Here is a 14,072-nt window from a genome sequence, read left to right as displayed (position 1 = left end):
GAGAAGTCATTGTTTTTTACCGCAGCGTAGTACTCTAATGTGTATATATTCCACACTTTCTTCACCCATTCTTCCATTGAAGGACATCTCCTGCCACCATGACTTTTCCTATTGTGATATAGGTGTTTACTTGGCCTTACAATTCCAGGTAACAGCCCATTTTCACACTGGCAAAGTCAAGGAAATAGAAAAGTGAAGTAGCTGCCTCCACAGCCAGGAAGAAAGGGATTATATTCATTCTCATGGTCAGCTAGCTTCTTCTTTGTAATCCAGTCTAAGGACCCAAATTCAGGAATCTTCCTTTAGAGTGCGTCTTTCCAGCCCAACTAACCTAAAATGATAATCTTCATAAATATACCTGTAAACTAACCAAATCTAAATAATTCCCCATGTGTGTGCCTTGACACCTATCTTCTAGGCAATTCTATAGCTGATGAAGTTGACTTTCAACACTAACCACTGACTCTAGTTTCTTTCTCTTGCTGTAATAAAGCATTATCACTGACAGCAAATTGGGGAATAATGGGTATATTTGACTTATATTTTCTGGTCATAATCCATCACTGAGGGAATTTAGAATTGAAACTCAAGCAGGGTGGAAACTTGAGGCAGAACTTATGAAAAAGCAAATGCTGCTTATTGGGTTGCTTCCAGGCTCATGTTCACCACAACCCACCTGCGTAGGGGTGTTGGCTCCTACAGTGAACTCCTACACTAATTAGCAATCAAAAACTGACCCCACATACTCCACAGGCCAATCTGATGAAGGCAGTTCTTCAACTGATGTGCTCTCCTCCATGGTATGTCAAATTGATAGGGAATAATATCTATCACGCCATCAGACTGAGGAAAGAAAATAAAATGTAATCTGACTATGTATTTATCTGCTTCCACCTTATAGCTGCACAGTCTGTGAAATATACCAGTGTTAGTATCACCAATCAAAAGTACAAAATTAAGTGGGTCCGTTTGCTGGTTTATTCCATCTTCTTTCTCAGCATCTGCACAAGACACTGTCAGAGTACAGAAATATTGTAGAATATGATCTTTCCTTCAAAGCTATTTGAAGACTTTAATATTCTCTGTGACCCCAAACTAAAATTTTCATTCAATATTTTATATTCAATAAGATAATATATAAACAATATATAATTTGTAGACTTATAATTTTATGCAGTCTATTGGACCACCACAACCATAATAAATATGTACATCAAACCCATCAACTTTAGTTCCTTGATAGTCATCTCTTTTGTAACATCTATATCTCTTAACCTCAATGTTGTGCAATCACAGACCTATTTGGATCCACATGAATTATATAGCCTTTTGAGATTGTGTTTTTTTCAAAGATTATAAGGCAATTTAAATCTACCATGTGATTTAGGCACTGGATTCCTATAACTGAAAGGAAGGCTTTTCTGTGTCTTGATCTGTCCTTTAATATTTTGGGATATTATGTCATCTAGCCCCCAAATATTTTGAATCTCCGTCACAGGTGATGCTTTGTTTGCTTGTTGTTTGTCTGTCTGCTAGGTTTTCGAATCCCTCTTGCCCCAAATGGGATACAGCATGAACTAAGCTTTGTCAGCGGTTTATAGTTTTTGACCATTGAGAGCAGAAGATCCCAAGAGACAGTTGCTCTTTCCAGGCTTCGCCATAAGCTAAGCAAGTCTTTCACTGCCACCTCATGCCTCTACTCTTGCTCAGAAGACTAGTCACTTCCTTCAGTACTTATAGGAAGATGTAAATTTGCATCCTTTTGTCAGTCATATTCAGTTTTTATTGTGTCCATAAACTTCCACCCAAATTTCTCCTTCCACCTTCATATGGAGGTTATGCCTTCAATCCTACCATCCCAATGAGAACAATTCTTCATCTATGCTTAGAGGAACCCATCATTCCTAAACAGACTAGCTACAAACTAATTGTTTGATGTGTTCAAGGTAATCATCATTTTATATACAAGTGTGGGTGTGTATGTGTGTGTTCTAAAGTAAGCAGTTAGAGACATATGGGGGAAGGTATAACTTTGAATCATGAAAAATGGTATGACAAACTGAAAACCATCATGATAATAATTTGCAGTTGAAAACTAAGTTCAGTTGCATCTGTCATGACTTACACTGAAAACAAGCCCTGGAATATCACTAGCCTTCAGAATAGCCAAGTTTCACCATCTTTTGCAATTATCCAAGAATGTGACATAAACCCTGACTTATTGTATAGATTTCCTACTTGAATGTGTCAAAATAATTTGCATTTAAAACAGGTTGTTCAAAAGAAACATCTTCGTCACTTTACACCGAAAGTGGGATAGCAAAGGCCTGGAATCTTGATTACAGTGCACAGACTAGCCAAGTGTAAGCTTACTCCAACTTTCATTCTAACCTCATCGCACCACTAGCCAGCATTTGGCTTCCTTAACCATAAATTCAATTTCCTTATCAGAGCAGAAATGAAACACCTTGGAGTGTCTGAAAATACAAATTAATTCAAGGTCTAGGAAAATTGATAATTTCTATTAGTTTATAAGTTAATGCTGGTCTTCAGTGATGCTCACATTTCTGATTATATATATTTCTCTTTAAAGAGGAGTTTTATGTTTCTTGTTTTTTCTTTTGTTTTGTTTTGTTTTTTTGAAAATCAAAACCACACTTTACATAGAACTGAGACCAAGCACTTAGAGTTCACCAAGACTCTAGAGAAGGCAGCACTCTGCCTCTCAATTCTACTTGTTTGGATCAAACTTTTTCTTTATCGCTGAGTTAAGTTTCTACCACTTCATTGAGGACATGTTAAATATGACTATGTCCATAAACTTTTATTTTCTATACTCATATAGACACCCCAAAATTTAACTGACACCAAGTTCAAAGTTTGTATACTGAGGGATGATTTGTTTGACTCTGTTTAGCATAGCTGCTGATCCTCACCTGCTGTCTATGGCTAAGATAACATGGTTGTGACTCTGATAGATACTCTTAAAAAAACATCTTTTCCTCAGAGAAATTCTTACTGATTAAGTGATATGGGTACCTTCACAGGAAGACTCCTGCACCAAGGAATCTCATATAACCTTTCCCTTATTTTCAGTTGAAATATTTAGTGCAAGTTAAGGCATGTCCAGAAACAGTCCTGATCATTGTTTCAGCACTCAGGATTTTAAAATGAGCATGCTCAGGAATGAACCAACCTTTATAAGAATGTGGTCTTATTGAAAAAACTGCCCCTGCTTTCTTTGTTCTAGTAGGGTACAGGTTTGGAAATGACTCAGGTGTTTTCCTCACCTGGTACAAATAATAAATCTCTTCCCACTCATTTTTCTCTCTTCTACATTTATCTTGGCTTTGCACTTACTGCTGTAGGAATTCCTACAGCTAGTAGCTTTTAAGTTACCCGCCCACTTGGGTGTGGCCTCTTATGCTATATATGTCCAGGTAAAGTGCTCGTCTGGTCTCTCTTAAATGTGTACACCAATTTTTTATAGCAGGTTGACAGTTGGTGAAGCAAAATATAGTAAGTTCAGTGAGAAGTAACTACATAAAGGAATATGATAACAATTCAAATAAGGGCTTTAGAAATAATGCAGTCTTAATTCATGAAGGTGTGGAAGAGTGGAGGAAAGAATGGGTAGACAAAGCAATGAAGAGGAGAACTGAATCAGTGGGAGAAATGTTGTGTAGCTTTTCCAGGAGGAACTGTACAAGAGAAAGATGCCTTGTGCCCTTTTTGGTCACAGTGTTTTTGCTGTGTTAAATGCTGTCATATTCATTCTCAGCTGCCATACAACTGTTCTATTAATCTTCTGCCAAGGAATATTTTAAATAAGATTTAGAATCGTTTTCACTCCTCCTGAAGAAGTCTTCCATTTAGCTTCTCCCTAGAGGACTCAACAAGCCTTAGGAAATTGGCAAGAGCCCAGAAGAAAAAGACGGCAGATGCCTTAGCAGTCAAGATAGCTTAGTACTTTAATCTATCACCAAGATGATGGTTAGCTTTGCAATGTAAAATTCTTTGTTTCCTGTAGCAAATCAACAGAGACTAAACACTTTCAGAATATTTAGAATGCTCTCAGTCTATACAAGCATTTTGAAATTCTAACTACATTGTCATGCCACTACATTAAGCAAACCTTGTCCTTAACTGCTGTACCAAAGAAAAGAAACCAAAGATGGAGTGATGAGGATAATAGTACATTTTGAATCAATTTTAAAATTCTAATTTGAGGTAAAATGGCATCTTCATAGCAGAACATTTACCTCAATTTATGGTTGATCAAACTTAACCCCAAAATACAAGTTATTATTTGATGAAGGCGTAAATCACAAACAGTCCCACACCAGTTTGGAATTATGATTAATAGGGTGGCCTTTATTTAAAGGGGAAAAAACTTACAGAACACCGTCCTAGACAACAGCCCTCTGCACAATCAGGAAGGAGTCTAGTGGCTGGAAGCAGAGAGCTAGGAGGGAAGTGGCCACTTTTTTAAAGAGAGAGACCATGCCCCAATGGGCTGGTATCTCAGCGGCTACTGGCTGGAGGAGCGGAAGTACCTCCCACAACAATTATTCTCCTAAATTAAAGGTTAGTATGTAACAGGGTAAAAGATTTAGGGAAAACGGGATGCAGAAATGAAATAAGGTAATCAAAAACGTGACATGAAAGAGAACATGGGAGAAAGGGACCAAGGAACAAAGGTGAGACTGGGTAGTGGTGTGGGGGGAAAGGAGCAATAAAAACAAAGTATGAATGAAGAAGCTATAATAAAACCCATTATTTTATATGCTATTAGTGTGTGGGGTAGTGACAGACATGGTGGTATGTATACTGGCAGTGTGTATACATGTCATGTATGTGGAGGTCAGTGTTGGGTACTTTTTTTAATGGGTCTTTACATTTAACTTTTAGATTCATTAAACATGAAGCCCGTTCAATTTGGCTAGGCTTCCCAGCCAATGAACTTCAATGATCCACCTGTCTCCAAACCCCTTACTTAAAGTCTGGAGCAGAGGCACACGGGTGCAATGCCCAGTTTATTCCATGGGTTCTGGGCAGCAGAACTCTGGTACTTATGATTGTACAGCAGGTACTTTCTGGACTGAGTTGTTTTTCAGTCGAGAATGTTATTTAAAAAAAAAAAAACACTAATTAAAAATTGTTTTGGAAATAAGAAAATGGTTTAATTGTGGTTCTTAAACTGGAACAACAACAAACATCTGAGATCGTTGGTGTTGATTATCATCTTGAGAGAATCAGGACTCAGGGGGAAGGCTCCTGGTTCATTTCTGGGAAATGATCAGGACTGAAGTTAGCCTCTGAGAATGTCTTTGAGGGATTGAAGTTAGCCTCTGAGAATGTCTTTGAGGGATTGAAGTTAGCCTCTGAGAATGTCTTTGAGGGATTGGAGTTAGCCTCTGAGAATATCTTTGAGGGACTGAAGTTAGCCTTTGAGAATGTCTTTGAGAGATTGGAGTTAGCCTCTGAGAATATCTTTGAGGGATTGTCTTGGTGTTATTAATTAATGTGGGAAGACTTAATCTTAATTATGGGTGGGATCATTCTCTTGGCAGGAGATCACGTTCTATATGAAAGGGAAGAAAACTACTTGAATGCTAGCCTGCATTCATTCATCTTTCTTGCTTCCTGACTATGGATGTTACGTGATGATCTGCTTTAAGAGTCTGTCTCCTTCACTTTACTATCTGATGTAGAATATACATAATCTGTATGATCCAAAATACATCTTTACTGTCCTAAGTTGTTTTTGCAAAGGTATGTTTATACACCAACAAAAAAGACACTAAGACAGAAATTGCACAGATTTCCAAAATATAAACACAAATTATTCAGATACCTGGGACATTTCATATTCAAATGTGTCAAAGAATGAGGTGGTAACAGGGTAGGAATAAGTACTAATCAAGATTACACAGTTTTAGGATTGCCCAGATACATTTTTAGGTCTCAAATTTAGCTATTGGGCCCTCGAAATACTTTTCTTGTGGATCATTTTAATCCATCACTTAGAAATATATGAAGATTTATAGGCAAATGCAATGTATTTCATTTTGCTGTGCTCAGATTGAGATACAGTGGCTATAGAATTATATTAGAACCCTCTTAATTCATTCCTCTGCTGAAAATACCATTCATTTATTTTCATTAACATAAAAAATAATGAGTTACTTTGCAAAATATTGAAATATTTCTAAATACTTAGTCATGCATGTTCATCCTCACCTCAGCTTCGCCCCCACATCACTGCTGCTCCTGGACAAATGCAGTTTGGCCTCTCGTGGGATCCCTTTTACTTTCACATCGAATGAGTTCTATTACAACTCTACCACCAGTCTTCCTGAAAGCCCACTTTCCCCTCTAATGGGCCCCTGTGAAATGGGGCAGCTGTGAAAAATAGTAATTGAACCTGGGTAATTTAGTATCACATTTATATCTGTCATTCTTGATTTTATTTAAAACGCTCATAATTCTTTTTTAAAAGGTTTTTTATTCCTGGTTATCCTGAGAGAATTGTATATGTATCATGATCATACCCTCTCCAAGTTGACCAAGACTCTTTCTCCCAACTTTACTTTCTCCTAAAATATGTATTCATTCCGTTTAAAGTTATGTGTAGCTATGTGCATTGGGAGCATGGATGTGTACCACATATGTCCAGATGTCCTCAGAGGCCAGTGGGTGTCAGAACCCCTGGAAGTGACAGTAATGAGTCACTTGATCTGTATGCTAAGAAACCAACTCATGTCTGCTGCAACTGCACCATGCACTCTTAGTTACTGAATTATCCCTACACTTTTTTGTTCTCTTTTTATAATTATTTACATATTTAGTTTTAACTCTGTGAGCGTGGGTGTGGTTTTATCCACTGGGATATGGGACCTACCAGTTGTCATAGCCCTAAAGAAAAGTGACTGTCCATTGCCTGTTATATTCACTTCATGTCAGCTAGGGTGGGGAGACCTAGTAGCCTCTCCAGTCCATATTGGAATTTTTAACTGGTTTGATCTTATAAAGGTCTTGTATAGGTAAAAAAAATTCTGTTAATTTATTTGTGCAGGAGCCATGTCATTCTAGAAAACAGCATTTCAGAACACTTTCCCCCATCCTCCAGCCTGGGGTTATTTCTGCCCTCCCCCCATTATGCCTTGGGGTTGGGGAATGATGTAGTCAGCCCAACTAAGGCTGCATTCAGTCACTTGCTTACAGCACTTTGAACACTAGTGTATCTCTGTACTAACTACTGCAGAGTACCAACCGCAGAAAGAATGTGCTGTGAGCAAAACCGAGCAGTAAGAATGTATACTCACACGAAACACACACAACCACACACACAAACACAAAAACACATACACAAACACACAGACACACAAATGCACACATACACACACATACACAACCACAGAGGGACAGGGAGAGGGCACGTTGACAACATACCACTTGTGTTATAACATAACTGCATCAATAGACTCATTCCCAGGGGCCATAATTACCCTCCTATTGATTTTGACTATGTTTACATTACCAGGCATGAAAGCCCTCCAGGGATCAGGCCTCAGTTCCGATCAGTAAAAGTGGTTGGTAACTCTTACAAATAGTCTTGACACCATTGTACCCTGGGTACCTCTTCTCTGGCTGGTAAGTTTTAAAGCATCTTGGGCCCATCACTGTATAAAAGAATTGTCATCTTTCTTCTTCTCCAGCGGCATAAAAATCACCTTCCAGGACTATGAAATCTAGCAAATGGAGAGTTTCCTGGTCAGTTCAAGATTGGTTTCGCAATACCATTCTGCTTTTTATTACTATAGATCTGTAATGCAACTTTAAGTCTGTCATAGTGATACCATCTAAGTATAATGTATAAAAAGAATTTAATAAAAAAAGAAGACTGAATCAAAATGGCATGATGAAGTTACTTGGGAACAAATAACCTACCAATCCAAGTATATATTATGTATGTATGTATATATAATGTGTATATATATATAAATAAATAATTTGAGGTGATAGTAGAACACATGTGACATAGAAAAACATGGGATGATGTGGAAATGATTTCTTATTAATAAAGAAACTGCCTAGACCCATTTGATAGGCCATCCCTTAGGTAGGTGGAGAAAACAGAACAGAATGCTGGGAGAAAGAAGCTGAGTCAAGGAGTCGCCATGGTTCTCCCACTCCAGACAGACGCAGGTTAAGATCTTTCCTGGTAAGCCAGCTCGTGGGCTACAAAGATTAATAGAAATGGGTTAGATTAATATGTAAGAGCTAGCCAATAAGAAACTGAAACTAATGGGTCAAGCAGTGTTTAAAAGAATACAGTTTCCGTGTAATTATTTCGGGCAAAGCTAGCCATGTGGGCGGCCGGGTGCTGGGTACACAACAATGGGATAAATGGACATGGGAAGAGTAGTGTGGGGCAAAGGAGGGATGGGTCTAGGTGAGGTCAAAATAAGCATGCATGAAAAAGCCTTAAGAAACTCTACTAGTTTGGAAGCTAATTAAAATATATTTTTAAAAAAGTTCGAAAAGAAGTGCTCTGCATCGGTGAATAATGCATCTCCCATAATACACAGGTTATTAAAGGAAGATCTCAGTGCTAGTCATGGTCACGTCTTTATGAGTTATTTATCAGGGGTCCCCAGAGGCACCCAAAATAAAATAGACTACAGCCACTGTTCTTGATTCCCAAACATAACAGTAATGTTGTATTGCTGGGGATTTAGTTTTTATTTTTAATTATGTGTGTTTGTAATGCTTGTGCCTGAGTAGGATGTCTGAATGTGTGTACGGTGCGCACAATGTCCAGAAGAGGGTAGTAATTCTCTTGTGCTGCATTTTCTGGCCATGTGAGCAGCCCTGCATTGGTACTGGGAAGCAAAATCAGGCTAATAATGTACCCTCCACTTTTATCTCCCCAGTCATGTTCTTGGTTGCATAGCAACAATGATGGCTATTCTTGGTTGTCAACTTGCCTATATCTGAAATTAACTAAAACACAAGCAGCTGGATACACCTGTGAGGGATTTTTTTTCTTAGATCATTTTAAGTGGAAAGGCCCAATTTAATCCAGATATTTTAAGATGGCATGATCTACCTTTATCTGCACAACTTCTGTTGGCAGCTTATAAAAAAAGACATGGAAGAAGTAAACATTTTTTTTTTTACCACCTTGCCTTCACTTTCATTGGCAAATCTAAACTGAATTCTGGGAGAAAGAAGGAGGATTCAGAGAGAAACCATGTAGCTTTACCAGAGACAGATGCTGGAACTTTACCTGCTAAGCCACAACCTCATGGTGATACACCAATTAATGGAGTTGGGTTAGTTTAAGATATGAGTTAGCCAGAAACATGCTTAAGCTATTGGTCAGACAGTCCTGCAAATAATATCGTTTCTGTATGATTATTCCTGGAGTCTGGGCAGCTGGGAAACAAACGAGCAGCTCTTACAATACCCCAGCACACAACGAGAAACAGCTGAGACACCCAGTGTTGTGGATTGGTTTCTTGGACTTTCTGTTAGTAGACAGCTATTGTTGAACTAACTGGGCCATAGTCTCTAAGTCCCTCTAATAAATCCCCTTTATATATCTATATATAAATTCATTAAATTCATTCTATCAGTTCTGTTCCTCTTTAGAATGACGACTAATATGTCAATTAAATACTTAATACATTAACTAAATACTTAAATGCACCTCCCATATATTATATATACTTGTAAAATGTTTAGCAGTTACAAAAGAGGGTATTATTTTCATATTAATTGGGTTTTTCACTATTAGTGATTTAATAAACCATAGGGCCAGATGACTGGCAACCAGGGGCAGCTCCTCTGCCTCAGCATTCACAAAAATATTTCAAATTATTCAGTCCAGAAACTGCTAAGTATGCTTTGGCCTTGTCCTTCCACAAAAGCCACAGTGAAGGTTCTTGCCATTATTTGTCCCTCTCTTTTCACTTTCTTCCCAGCCCAGTTCTTACCCTGGGCTTGCTGAGGTGTTGATCCCACTTCTTGGGGCCTGTGGGCAGCATACTCTTTGACGGTAGCCATAGCCTGAACTTTTTTTTTTTTTTTTTGATTTTTCGAGACAGGGTTTCTCCGTAGCTTTTGGTTCCTGTCCTGGAACTAGCTTGTGTAGTCCAGGCTGGCCTCGAACTCACAGAGATCCGCCTGCCTCTGCCTCCTGAGTGCTGGGATTAAAGGCTTGTGCCACCACCGCCCGGCTCTAGCCTGAACTCTTTTACCAAGTTTTCTGTAAATACCCATTTAAAACACTCGCTGCCAATCTCCCTACCAATATTCTTCATCACCCATCTGTTTCACTTTATAAATGCAAATTCTACCAACAATAACAACAAAATGTCATCAGAAACTGAATCACCCTCCTCACACGAAGATGGCATCCTTATCTTTCATATATCCTAGTACAACAGAAAAGCATAGATTCCGTTGCCAAAAACAGTAAAGAGCATTCATGGCTGTTAAGGCTTGAAATTTGAAGTCATAGTTGCGTCATCAGTTACTAATTTGTGTGTGTGTGTGTGTGTGTGTGTGTTAGCGGGGGTTGAAAATAAAGTGTCACTCAAGCTAGGCAAGCAATTATGAATTAAGATTCCTAAAGGGAAAAAAAAACCTCACTGAGGTGAAAGATTCTGAAAGTCTGACTACGTAGAATTTTTGTGATTATAGAAATTAGACGTATATTGTAGGTTCAGAGTCAAATTACCTTGTGCTGTCTTTAGCCATACCTGGCCTGACATGGTGTTTAAGCTGGCTTTCACTTGACTTTCAGGAAAACACAAAGGGATTTATGTAACAAATCTCTAGCTTCCACCAACACAAAGGCTAAGAATGCCATCAGACTACACGTGAGACATGAATCTTGCTGTAATATGCTTATCTGTTTCCAACCCACCCGCACACGAGCATGCTATTATAACAATATTAGATTGAAATGAGTGTGCCCACTCCCTTGAAATGAAGCTGATACAGAGATGAATTTCTGCCATCTGCTTTTGTACTCTTAGTCTGGAAAAAAATCAGTTAGGGAAGGAAAGGTCTGAAAACATTCATTTAGCTTCCAGTCTAAGATATTAGCTAAACACACCAAGTGTTTTATGCCCAGACAGCTGTAAAATGAAATGAAAAACAAAGCAAAGCAACTATGAGAAGCAGGAAAGTGCCTTCTGATTCCACACAAGGACCCCTGCTGGAAGCCCCACCCTGCTGTCACTGCAAAAGGAAGAAAGCCTAGCAAATGCAAGAGCCTGTAAAGCCAATGGTGTCTCAATACCCATTGGCATTACATGAGCAGCAACCCCAGGCTTCATCAACCATTTGTTTAAGGAAGCAATGAATCTCCAAACTTGACTGGCGCAGAGGATCCAACAGAGTAAGAAAAGCAGCCATGCCGACCCAGAGCCAAGATTCCTCAAGGTTTTTCAGAGTCAAGTGAGATCAACAGGAAAATGCTACACTTCTCAGATGAAATGAAGAGAATCCGAATCATCAACCATCGTTGAAGAAGTTGAAAGTGGGTTTTCATAGACACATAGCAATTTTAACCTGAAAATTGCACTTGGCTATTTCTCATCTGGTTAAATAGCAGAGGTGAAGAGACCTCCAGATTTCAAAATGTTATCTCTCCACTTCATTACTAGCCAGGCTGATGCCAAGCCTAGAACGACCAGCATAAATGAGGCTGATGGGAACCGACAGTTTCAAAATCAGTCTACCACAGAGGTACTAGAGTTGTCTATCATTTAGTTTTCTACTCGAAAATTGAGTTTTTCATCCTTTTGCCTCAGTTACTTCTTGTGCAAAATGGAGCCAAAACTTACTTTAATACTTCCATATCAGTTTCTGTGGCATTCATAATTTCTTCTGATTGTATAAAATTTGTAAAAATAGGAGCTTGATGATACAAAGCAGTGGTAGCCCACTCGCCCAGCATGTGCAGGCTCTGGGTTTAAGTGATAGTATCACACAAAAAAACTGCAAACAAATAAGATTATGTGTACTTTGGTGAAATGAACATTGCACCTTTATCTTACATGAAGCGATGACTAGCTCTTGTTTTCACAAACGTTACATGCAAGCATGTGCTCACACATACACGTATGTGCACACACAAATATTTAATGATGTCACAAAAATTTAAATATATAATAATCATAATCAAGATGATCATATGGAGATAGAGGATCCAAGTTGTCATTAGCATCACAAAGGACAGGAAGGAAAGAAAGGAAGTATAAGTTCAAGGAAGCAAGCTGCTTAGATTCAGAGCATCCACCTACCTTCTATAATATGGACCTGCATTCATTATGTGTAATCTTGTAATTTTTTTCATACGCATTGTGAATATTAACCTTCAGTCTCCAACTAAAATTAGCTCTTTTCTGGGACTGAAAAAAAAAACCCAGCTGTTATCATTGCTTGTTTGAAGTACAGCCTGGCTCAGTTTCCAAGTCCACATGCTGGCTTACAATCACAGCTACCTCTAGTTCCATCCTCTTCTGACCTTTGCAGGAAGTGAATATACAAGGTGCACATACATTCTTTAGACCATATATATAAAATAAAATAGATAAATCTAAAAAGTTAAAAATTTATCACCTTTTAAACTTTGACAATATTTCCTTCAATGCTGGGTTAGTAAATTCTTTCTGAAACATCAGCTAATGATTTATTGTTCTATCTTACACTTTTGCAAAATTACAGTTTTCACCGATTACTACTTTGGCAGTACCTAGCTTTCCCTTTTCCTACTCTATCACTGTTTATGGGATTTCTGCTCCTGTCTGCCCTCTACAGACTAAACTGGATAAACTTCTGGGTCTCACTTTAAAATCTTCTGACAACTATCTCACACTCCATGTTTTTTTAATTACCTTTTTGTGGGCAGGAGAACACATACCAGGGTACGTAGCTAATGTCAGAGGACAACTTCCAGAAGCTCATTGGTTCTCCTACCCTGTGCTCCTCAGGAATCAAACTGGTGTCTATCATATTGGCAGCAGACTCACTGAGCCTTCTTGTCAGCCCATCCCCATTCTTTAGATGATGCTTGTCTCTTGACTCCTGGACACTGATTTCTGAGGCTTTCTGGATCCCAGTTTTTAAGGATTAAACTCTTGTCCATCTGACCTCTCATGGAAGCTCCCTAAAAAAAAAAAAAGCATGACTAAGAGCTTCCTACAAATAATTATGTTGTAGTTTCAAATGTTATTCATAGCAAAGGAAGTATGTTTTATTTAAACAAGGACAAGATATTGAAAGCTTTGATTTTTATAGTGTTATTGACTACTACTAACTCAAAGTGACCAATTTTGCTCATATGGTCACTTGAGAGGAAGAAAAATGTGTAGTGCAAGAGGGACCACAGCAAACGTCAGAATTCAACACTACTGGTGCTCAAGCCCAGGTTGTGGGTTTATGGACTCACACTGCACATTTCTAGAGTCTGTTGCAGCCACAGTCCTGAATTGATGTTATTCTTAAATAAAATAAACATTGCAAGCCAGAAACAAGACAACAAGTTCACCAGCTGTGAGCATATTGCTTACAGATTAAACTTGGGACCAAAACCATAAAACAGCATAATTTATTACAGAACTCAAGAGACTATGTTCTGACAGACATGTTAGAGGGAACAAAACACACATACTAACAAAACCAAAAAAGTCACTCACATGCTAAACAGGTCCTGTCTCCTCAGCAGAGGGTAAATCTCCTGTAATGCTTTATCTTGTTTCCCAAGCAACTTAGAGATCAGGCTTGATCAGAGGGGATAATGTTTTTATTTTGGACAAACAAGCAAGGACTATGACAAATGGAGGAGCTTCAATCTACATGTACATAATTGCTGCAGGCGTTCTAGAAATACAGCCTCATTTCAAAAGGTTCTCATGAAGGTGGTAAAGAGGTTTTATAGTTCATGGCTCCGAGTAATTTTCCACTAGTGTAGATTATATTGAAGCAGTTTAACTGTGCCCACCATCAAGAGCTTTTTAAAAAGTTGTCATAAATTGTTTTGAAGGAATTTC

Source organism: Microtus ochrogaster, chromosome 18 (assembly GCF_000317375.1).
Source record: "Microtus ochrogaster isolate Prairie Vole_2 chromosome 18, MicOch1.0, whole genome shotgun sequence".
NCBI lineage: Eukaryota > Metazoa > Chordata > Mammalia > Rodentia > Cricetidae > Microtus > Microtus ochrogaster.
Note: the sequence above shows the minus strand (reverse complement) of the source record.